Here is a 12,037-nt window from a genome sequence, read left to right as displayed (position 1 = left end):
CACTTTCAAATCCACGGTGTAAAAAATTTGTATTGAAGTTTTAAGTTATATGCATTTGAAGTAATTCAATTTAAGATTATTGATTGATAACTTAGAATAAATAGTAAGTGACGTGCTATAATAGATTAAATTATATTGATGGTATAAAAAAATATTATACTATTAATTTATATAACTTTAATCCATGTTTTACACCATCAAATTAAATTTACCTACAATAATAGGCAGTTCTTTATATTAATTTGATACAGTGATCTAACATAAAAATAATAATTCATGTATGCACTATCAATATACATAACTTAGAATTATTTTGGGATATGTCATCAAAAAAAAGAAAGGGCAATGGTCAGTACTTCACTTTTTTTCCTCATTCATGTACAATTTCTTATCTCTCTAATATCCTTATTAAGCTATATTAGGTTCTATTCTTCTAGCTCCAGACCCCACAGGCCACCATGAAAAAGGGAAAAATATAGAAAGAAATTTAAAAAGTATAATAATATTGCAGTGGAGAACCAAAACATCATCCGTTGCTAGTTTTGACAAACCTAGAAAACTACCTAAAATAGAAAAATGAGATAAAAATGGAAAACAAAGCATAGATAAACTCTAGGAAATATCGAAATAGTACTGTAGAATACTTAAGTGGAGAAGGAAAGATAGTGTGGTAACTCCACCAAGAATAATAATAATAATTATTATTATTATTATTATTACTATAGTATTTACCGTACAATGTTTGATACACGTCAATGAGTACGTCCCAATGAGAACTCGAAAACATATAATTGCTTTTTGGTTAATGAGTAGCTATTTTTGTGATCTGAAATTTCTGATCTCTTTTCGTTTATCGTAAGCTATGCCATTGTTTCTTCATCAATGCCAAGTGGCGTCTCCATAATTATCAAACCCAAGAAATATCTTCATTCCCACATCTCAATCTGCCTATTTCTCTCTCTCTAACACACACACACGTACATAGTTTAACTTTTTTACTCTATACAATGATGTAACAGAATATTTATACAATCAGGTAATTAAAAAGATAATTACAGATTTTTATTCATAAAAAATAGAATTAGTAGCTTGAAATTAACAAGGAATATCTAAGTGTTACAACAAGTTATAAGATATTGACAATGTAATACTTTTTTATATGATCAATATAAATAAGTTGAATACTTAAGCTAAATTCAGTGAATTCTGCCAAACTACCGTCTAGTCTAAATGGGCGTTTGGACATAAAAATTGTAAAATTTCGAAAAAAAATAAAATTTTATTTCAAGTAAAAATGATATTTAAAAATTAGAATTGTGTTTGGAAATGAATATAATTTTGGATTGTTTTTGAATTTTTGTGAGTGATCTGAGTGAAAATTTTGAAAATAACCTTTTAAAATTTTTTAAATTTTCGAAAATTTTCAATATTCATCATAAATGAAATTGAAATTTTATGGCTAAACATTAATTTTGAAAAATATTGAAATTTTTTCCAAAAAAAGTGAAATAAATTTCATGACCAAACGGGCTCTTAAATTTGCCACTACTTTTGTCCTATTTCAAAATATAATACATCTAGAAATGAATGGAATGGAACCCCAAGGAGAACAAATAGACGAGCATAATAAAATTTAAATTAATACATAAATAAATAAATAAATAACTAATGATATTTTTAAGATAAGTACAGAGTTCGAACCAAAGCTATTGAGTTTGGGCACCAAATCCGCTCCCGACACTCTATCTCTGTCCCTCCTTGTCAATACTACCCCAAAAGGACGAATTAAAACAAGAGAGGCATTTTCGACTATTTTTTGTTACTATTAATCGACTGAAAATTCTAGAAGACTATCTCAAAATAGATAACCATTAAGTTCTTTATATATAATGTAAAATACGTTATGTAGTCTTCTCCTACGTTGTCTTACTTGGGGAATCGACAATTCCTTCAACTATATTATTCAGGGACCTGATCGAAGTGAACAAGTGGAAAAATGAGATTGCAGCAGCATGGACCTTGAAATCAATGCTAGTTCTAGACTTCTAATATAGGGAATTAATAAAGGTTTTTCAAGTCTAATAGAATAAAGCTACGGCTATAATAAGAAAGAGATGGCTCCAAAGTATACATTGTGAGTATGAAAAGTAGATATGCTCACGAATCAACATGAAACATGAACAAGTATTATATGAAAACTTATTATGTACGTAATCATTGCATAGGCGGACCTAAGATTTGATGGTCACGCTGTACCATGATACATAATATAAATTTATTACTGCTCATAAAAATTGATACGGGAGTTGTGCTAATATCTGACTATGTTTTTAAGACACTTACAAGTATACATGAAAGTTTTATCAAATGTTTTGGATGTCGTTGATCCCTCAACCTATAGTGTGTCTGCCTCTGCTATCATAATATTTTTTTCCCACTTCATCGTGAATAACATTATGCTGACTACAAGGGGTCATTTGGTTGGAAACAAGTTATTCCAGACTAATTATGTCGGGATTAATTATTTCATCCTTGCATAGGGAAAAAAAAATACTATAATTCCGGGATTAGTTATATCGTGATTTTATCCCAACCAAACATGAGATAAATTCATCTCAAATTTAATCCCGAGATTAATTATCTCTTATCCCTCGTATCAAACGAGCCCTAATACTATTGGATTGGAAGTAGAGTTAGCTTAGAGGGAATTGATACTGAGGAAACTCTAAATGAGAGTTTAACCTTATTATCATGTTTTTTGTTCAAAATATCAAGGCTACACCAACCCGAACATGCTAAGGTAATTTCTTTATCAAATCAACCCAAACCAAATTGGCACAAAATTGAACGGTGCGGGTGCGCTCAGACATATATAGACAATATGTGATACAACAAATTCCAATATGGTTGCCATATGGAACCAATAAGCTAAGGTTTCAATCCAGGTAGAAAAACTCAAATAGGAGCAACATTAATCTCACGGTTTGGATTAAAATTCTTTAATTGTGTAAGAAAAAGAAGCTCGTAATAGAGTTGCAAATTATCGCTCTATTACGCGCAAATATACATGATCAACAAGTAGTAAAATAACTTTGAGTCGGATATCGAACTCACGGGAACATATCATTAACTGCTTACTAAGAATTTTTTATTCGTTGGAGCTCACCAAGGTTAAAGTGTGTTATTAGTATACGATTGCAGGAATTAAACTAATAAAAATATCAAACAAGAGAAATCAATGTTTATGAGTCCGGCTTCAGATGAGATGAATATGTCAGGGTTGTGGTCGTTTTACCAATCCTATTGAGTTTATTCTGATTATCACCATTAATTTGAATTACCTATGGTTGCTAATTTTTTCATATTAGAATTGCTCATGGCACTCTCTGGAATACTACTCTCCTAATTGTATGACATGGGTAAACAAGCTTAGATTCATGGTTTAAACTTTCAATAGGTTTGTATGATAATTTTTTTACTTGTACGTATGTTCGAATTGGGACTCAAGGGGCTAGGGTACAATTCGGCACTAGTACTTAAGGAAATGGAACTTGAGGATTTAACGAATTCAAAAGTTTGAATTTGTCACGACCCAAATTACCAACCAAGGGATCGTGATGACGCCTAACACCGCTTGCTAAGCAAGCCAATACTTAACGAGAATAAAGGATCAAAACTAGATATAAAACACCATGGTATCAAATAAAGGACAAAGCTTAGTAATGAATAACAAGACTAAAACCAACAATTGTTTAAACCTCCAAGAACTGGTGTCATTGACTACATGAGCTTCTACATAATTACTAAATACGGCGTCTGAAATGATAAATACATTTTTAGTATGAATAAACAGTAGAAAGTCTAAAAGATGGGTGACATCAAGGCCTGCGGACGAGAGTACAGTACTACCTCAAGTCTCATGAATAAAGCAAGCTAGTCCGTCCTCTAAGTACCACTAGGTTCGATGCTAAAATCTGCACAAGAAGTGCAAAAGTGTAGTATGAGTACAACCGACCCAATGTACTCCATAAATATCAAGCGTAATCCCAATGAGGTAGTGATGAAGCTAAGACAAGACACATACATATAAACCTTAGCAGTCATATAATGAGGAAATATATCGAGAGATATAGGAATTAAGGTAATGAAGGAAAATAGCAAGTACGAAAGAAAAATAAATAATAAGAAATATAACAAGTGTAATAGCAAGAAGTAATAATGCGAGGGATAAAGAAAGAGGCAACTAAGGAATGTAATGACTATAATTACAAAATAACACTAATCAAGCCTTTAACAATAACTCAAGTTCAAGAATTGGGTAAAACAATCATAAAACAACACAGACAAGTTCTCAATCTATATAGTAAAATCAAGAAATAAGAGATATCAATCAAACGGAATGGCATTACCCTTCGTGATTTTACTCTCATCCTAACCAGCATGAAAATATCCTTTGTGCAATAATAATAATATAAAGAAATACAGAAATATCCTCTGTGCATGACACTCTTCCTCATAAGAACGGAAATATCCTTCGTGTAATTCATTGTTCCTCACCAAGTACAAACATGTAGAGCAGTACTAAACAAGGTGGGAAGCACAAACAATATGAAGAAGAGTAATTGAACATAACTCGCCGTATGAAAAATAATAATCACTTTAGCACCAATAGCCAAATCAACATTTCAATGTTCTACTAACCAATATCACAACAAACTCAACACGACTATTAACATGAATAAGAACAGTCAAAGAGTTTCACAACCTAGTTAAAGTATCAAAGATATAATACCTGAAACAACAAGATGGAAATAAGCTAGTTTTACCTGCATGCTTAACCCATAACAAACATATATACACACATCACCTTGCATATACACCAACCCCAACCCATAATACACGTAGCAATTAGACACATTTATATTCTAATTCCCGCAAATCAAGGTTAACTAAGAAACTTACCTCTTTTTGGAATAAATCAACCCTCCAACACCGCATTTCCTTTAGCACAAGACTACAACATAATCGAATCTAGCAAATTATAATCAAATAATTTAAAACAAGCTTTAGAAATTACTCTAGTATCAAAAAGGTTCGATCTTGGACATCTTTAGAAAAATCAACAAAAAAGTTAATTCGGGTCCACATAGTCGAAATCCAATATTAAGATCAATTCATGTTCACCCATCCTCCTCCAAGTCCAAATATGTGATTTGTATCAAGATTAAACTTCAAATCGAGGTATAAAATCACAAAATTAGCCCTTATAGATTTTTCCCCAAAACCCTTATTTCTAAACTAGAAAACACTAAATTTAAGAATAAAAATCTATGGGTATTCATGAAAATAAATCAAAACTAGGTAAAAATTACTAAGCTTTAAAATTGGAATAAAAATCCTCTTAAAAATATCCTTAATCCATGATCTAGGTTTCAAAAATGGTGAAAAGTGGCTAAATTCCGATCTTCAGCCGTTTATATATCTGGGCATCAGGTGTTTTTCGAATTCATGAAGCACCTATCGCATTCGCGAAGGCCAATGATCGACTGGAAATCGCATTTGCGAAGGCCTTCTCGCGTTCGTGAAGGCTGTCAACCCCCAAGCCTACGCGTTTGTGACCCTATTGTCGTGGTCGCGATGAAGTAAGATCCACCAGCCCCAAGTGCCCAAGCTCACATTCGTGTTCGTGTAGCGTAAAACCTCCCCAGTCCAAATAATCCTTCGCAAATACGAGACAAGCTCTGAGTTCATGATGCACACCACACAAGCTGCAAATCAATTGCCCCAACTTGTGTAAGAATGTCGAAAACCACCTTGAAACTCATTTAGGACCCTCGGGCCCCACCCTAAATATCCATACAAATATATAAATCTTTTACGAACTTGCTCGTAAGCTCAAAACATCAAAATAATATTTACAATCAAGAATCAAGTTTCAAAACTCGAAGATTGGAAAGTTCATAAACTCATTTGTTTTTCAACTTTTCACAATAAGCGCTGAAACGTCCTCGAGTCACCCGGGACCCCAACCAAATATGAGTACAAGTTCAAAATCATCATACGAATCTACTGAAATCATCAAAATAATGATCTGAGGTCGTTTACCAACAACTCTTAAGTTTTAAAAATAAAGTTTTCTTTGAAAATCTCATTTAAACTCCTTGAAAATCAAAAAGGACCATGAACACAAGTCATAAATCATCAAATTAGCCTATGCAAAGTCTTAAAATATGAAATGGAAAGCCAACACTCAAAAATGACCTATTGGGTGGTTACAAAATTGAATCTTGATTTTTAGTTATGGTATTTTGCTTTGTGTTTTGAGTCTTTTGATAAGTCCATATAGTTTATTTGGACTTGTATGGATTCTTAGGAGGGGTCTCAGCGGACTCGAGTAAGTTTCGGCATGTTCGGAGAAATCTTTATGGAAATAGCTTGTATAAATAGCTTCATTTCATACTTAGAGTTTATTTCACCATTTTGGGAGCTAGGGAACTCGATTAAGGTAATTTTTAGGGAGTTTTTATCTACATCATTAGGGTAAATAATTTTAACTTAGATATATGATTATTACATGAATCTATCTTCATGTTTGCCTTAGAATCAAGAATCTGAAGGTAGAAACGAGGGTTTTGACTTGAAAGATAAGAAAGTATATCTTGGATTTTTTAACACTAGTTTAGATTTGAATTTAAAAATAAATTATATATTTGGACTCACGAGATCAAGAATCACTAGAAATTGACTCCCTTTTTGTGATTGACTATGTGGGCCCCAGGTTGAATTTTAGTTGACTTTTGAGATTTAGATTGTAATGACCTGACCTGTAAATTTTGTATATTTTAGCCTCGTTTTCCGATGCTTTCCGTATGAGTTTTTGTTATTTTGTGACTTACGGGGATATTTGGTTTGGTTCCTGAAAGGTTTTTAAGCGAATTGGAATACTTTGTTCTATTGTTGGAAGCTTAAGTTGTAAGAGTTGACCAAGGTTTGACTTTAGTAAAAACGACATCAGATTGGTAATTTTATGGTTCCAGCAGTTTAATATAGTTATCTTGGAATTTGGCGTAAGTTCGGATTTGGATTTGGAGTTTCCTAGGATGTTTCAGTTCTATTTGCCGAAAGCTGGCAATTTGATGGTTTGGAAAGTTCTCAAGTTTGACCGGGACTTGACTTTGATGGTATTGGGTTCGAATTTTTGTTCTGGAGCTTGAAATAGGTTCATTTTGTCATTTGTAACTTGTGTGCAAAGTTTGTTTGCATTCCTATTTGGTTAGGTATGAATCAGGCGTTTGGTTGTGAATATTGAAGTTCTTGAACTTGAAAGCATGCAACATGAGTTTTGATGCTTGATTCTTGGTTGTGGATATTATTTTGATTTTCTGAGCTTAGGAGCGAGTTCGTGTGAGGTTTATATACTTATTTGGATATTTTGAGTGGGGCTCAGGTGAGTATCAGATTTGTTTCATATTGATTTTGGAGGTTAGGAATTTTGCTAATGCAGCAGACATCGCATTTACGATCTTCTGCTTGCATTTGCGAGGTCTGCATTTAAGGACTTTGGATCGAATTTGCGATGTATGACTGTGAAAGATAATTTCATAGTTGTGAAACTGGTTTAGTAATTGCGACATTCGCTTTTGCGAAGGGTGCTTCGAATTTGCAACATCCAGTCATTTTTGCGAGGTTCTTGGTAACATTTGCAATGTCTGCTGCTCAGGGGCCTAATTCGCATTTGCAAGACCTTTTGTCGCATTTGCAAGGGTCGGATTTTCGAACCCCTGGTCGTAAATGCGACCCCTGAAGCTGAGTTTATAGAGACATTTCGGGATGTTAACTTATTATCTCATATTTTGAACCTTAGACTTGGGAGAGGTGACTTTGGCTTGGAGATTTTCATACAAGGCTTCGGGGTAAGTAATTTTTACATATTTTGGGTATTATTTCAAGAATCTACATGAATTGTTAACACCCCAAAATATAAAATTTTGAGGAAAATTTGGGGGATTTTCCTACAACTTAAGAAAATAAAAATTGGGGAATTCAGCTATGATTTGGACTTGATTTTGGAATCACGTATTTAGAGTCGTGGGGTTATGGGTAGTTGGGATCTATTCAGTGACTCGGGTTTTGATCATGTGGACCCCGAGTTGATTTTCATTGACCTTTTGGAAATTAAATAAAGATCGAAGCTTTATTTGTTGGAATTGATTCTTATAGCCTTGTTCGACATTATTGAATTATGTTTGGCTAGATTTGACCATTCAGAGGCCGATTTGAGAGGCAAAGGATTTTTGGAATATTAATTATCACGCATTTGAGATAAGTATCTTGCCTAGGATTGGCTTGAGAGTATTTTCATGTAGGCTATATTGTTTGCTATATGTTGGGGTGAGACATATGCGAGGTGACGAGCACATGTGCATGCACTATGATTATTCATGCCCCAGGTAGATTTTAGGCTATTATATGCCTTGTTTTCTAACGTACTTCTTTGATACTGTATTTTCTTCACTTGTTTGATTACATAAGCTATTATTCATGCTAGAAATCATGTCTAGGTTGTTGCTCATCTATTTGAAATATGATAGGGCCATTTTTTATATGGTGAGCTATTTACCTTAGCCGTAGTCATATTTTTCAATCATGCTATTATATTTGCGTGTTATATCTCTATCTCTGTGCATTCATTATATATTATCTCACATGTTGTTAGTGTCCTTGTGTGTGTGTGACATATGTTTGAGCTGAGTTATGGCATGTTGGTTTATTCCGTGCGGTATGTTTATCATGGCACAGTGAGATATGGGTATACTAAGATTTGAGCGGATTGATGACTGATCTTGGGTTATAGAGCCATGTTGATACTGATTGTGAGGTAACATTTGCATCTAAGCCCCATGTTGGGGCTGAGTAGCAATAATTGTTGAGTGTTGATATTGATTGTGAGGGGACGCGGCGTCAGGCCCCATATTGGGCTGTGTGATATTTATCGTTGACTTTTGTTCCGATCAGTGCTTGGGCTAGGATCCGCCCCTCCAGAGTCAGGTCAAAACCTATGAGTGCAGGCACTTAATATGTGCTTAATGAGGGGCTTATGCCAGGAACTCATACAGTCCTGAGTGTGTGTGTGTGTGTGTGGGGGGCTTTGAGCCAGGCATCCAGAGCATGCTGAGAGTATGATTGAGGGGTATTTGTGTCAGGCACTATGTATGTGCTGAGATTATATTTACTTGATGATTAAACTGAGATGTTGTTGATTCTGGCATGCCTACTCGCTGCCTTGACTGATAAATTTTGAAAACATGCTTATTTTCCTCTTGTTGTGATCAAGATGAATCCATATCTCTTCCTTTTGATATTATTATGTTATTATTGTTGTTGTTGATTGTTGAAAGTGAGAACTGGACCTTGCCAACCTCATCACTGTTTTTAGACAAAGGTTAGACTTGCTACTAATTGAGTATATGTGGTCGATTGTACTCATACTACACTCTGCACTTTATGTACAGATCTAGGTGTTGCTGATCGTGGTAGTAGCCAAGGAGCCAGATTTGGACTAGTTGGAGATTTCGACGTATGTTCGCATGCCTTGTAGTCCCCTCTTTTATATCATGTTATTACTATCCAGTCTTCGAGACAATATTTTATTTTGTTCAGACTTTGTACTTAATATTCTATAGAGCTCTTGTACTCGGTAACACCAGATTCTGGATGGTTTTCAGTTGTATCGTTGTTTTGACTTCAGTAATTTATACTATTCAACTATTGAGACTATTTAATTATGTTATTAAAGTTTATTTCTGTATATTGGTTGTTGGCTTGCCTATCAAGCAGTGTTAGGATCCATCATGACTACAGTAAAATTTTGTGTCATGATAAGTTGGTATCATAGCACTAGGCTTTTTAGGTATCACGAGTCATGGGCAAGCCTAGTAGAGTCTTACGGATCGGTACAGAGACGTCTGTACTTATCTTCGAGAGGCTACAAGGCTATTAGGAAAAACTTCTCTTTCTTTCATTCTCTGTCGTGCAAATATGTTTATCCCTAAGTATGAATCTTTGTTTTTCTATTCTCCCACAGATGATGAGGACACATTCTTTTGGTATAACCGAGAATGCACCAATACCCCAGGCTAGGGCCGCGAGAGGCCGGGACGAGGCAGAGGTATGGGTGGAGCACGTATCGCAGCTAGGGACCTGCTCGAGCAGCTACTATGAATCCACCAGTCGCTCCCGTTGATGAGAAAATTCCTGACTGTGTTGAGCTGGTGGGATCAACTCTGGTTCCCTAGGGTTTACTTGCTACACTAGTTGTTTAGGATGTTTTGGTCCATATGGTTGGTTTGTTCGAAAGTTTAGCTCAGGCGGGGGCATTTCCTACTGCACCAGCTACTTCCCGGGTCAGGGGTGGAGCGCAAATCCAGCTACCCTTACCCTAGAGCAGATAGCCAATGATTATCAGACCCCCTGAGTGTTACTAGTTGGGGGTGTTCAGCCTATTGTTGCCACGTAGCATGAGGCTAGGTTCGCAATGTCAGTTAATGAGCTAAAGAGGCTAGATATGTTCACAAAGTTGCATCCTCCTCACTTCAGCGGTACACCTTCTGAGGACGCCCATGAGTTCCCGGATCATTGTCATGAGATTCTGTGCAATTTGGGACTAGTCGAGTCCAATGCAGTTCACTTCACCGCTTTCCAGATGAAGGGCCCAGCCAAGAGGTGATGGAAGGTTTATGAGCTAGGCAGACTAGCATGATCACTTCCTTTTACTCGGTCTTAGTTCTCCAAGGTCGTTTTGGAGAATTTTGTGCCCTGCACTAGGAGAAAAGAGTTGAGGAGAGTTTGAGCATCTTCAGCAGTGCCAGATGTCAGTCACTGAGTATGAAATGAAGTTTACACAGTTATCCTGTCATTTAACTATTTTGATTTCCTCTGGGAGGAGAGAGTGAGGAGATTCATTGATGGTCTTCACCATAGTATTTGTCACACCTCTTTTTGCCCCAAAAGATATATATGTTATGGATTATTGTGGGTTAAAGAGTTTTTCCAATTAAAGTGACAAATTTGAATAGGGATTATTTTATTTACAGAGTCTCCACTTGGAATTGATTTCTTGGGTGTTCCAAGTCACCTTTTATTTGAATCCCTAGTCAAAGGAAGGTTTGACTCTATTATTATTGGTCTACAAAAATAAAGTCCGGGTAAGGAATTCTGTTGACCAGGGAGAAGGTGTAAGGCATTCCCCGAGTCCCATGGTTCTAGCACGGTCGTTTTATTGACTACAACTTGGCTTGAATTAATTTTAGATAAACTGTAATTTATTGGTTTTCATGTTTTATCTGTCCGCTTTTATATTAAAATATGGAATTATCTTTGAAACGAATCACATGTGTGAATCCATTTTGTTTATTGTGCCAAATTCATGTCACGTATACGTGCACGCAATTAATAGCATTTTTATTATATTTAAGGTTGCTTCACCCAAAGTTGCGCGAACGCATACCTTGATTTTAGTTTTGGAAATCGTAATTATGTCACGCGAACGTATACATAATCATGATGATTCAATTAATTATGAGTACGCCTAAAGCATTCCAGCGCATTCATGATTTATTTCTTTCCTAAGTTTGAGATTATTGTGAAGGCCATGGATTATGAAATTACTTGTGGAAGAAGTGCATGATTTTAGATATTTGAATAAATAAACCATCATATACCAATACCTTACAACCCAACAATTGAAGCCCAAACTCATTAGGGTTCAAATCTTCCCAAGTTTAAAGCAAGTTTGAATACCATATTTCCAAAAATATGATTAAGCATATAGCATTTAAGGACTAACTTACATTATTATTTATAAAGTTTAAAGGAAAATAAATGAAATCACATGAAATAAGATAAAAAGAACAGAGGGAAGAATAAACCTTTAATGCAAAATTTTCAATTAAATGAGTCTCCAAGAACAGGTACAATAACTCAGACGAACGTCAAACAAGCATAAGCGACGAATAACATCAAACCTAGTGAATGGAGC

This window comes from Nicotiana tabacum, chromosome 23 (genome assembly GCF_000715075.1).
Source record: "Nicotiana tabacum cultivar K326 chromosome 23, ASM71507v2, whole genome shotgun sequence".
In the NCBI taxonomy this organism is placed as follows: Eukaryota; Viridiplantae; Streptophyta; class Magnoliopsida; order Solanales; family Solanaceae; genus Nicotiana; species Nicotiana tabacum.
This window is presented reverse-complemented; position numbering follows the sequence as displayed.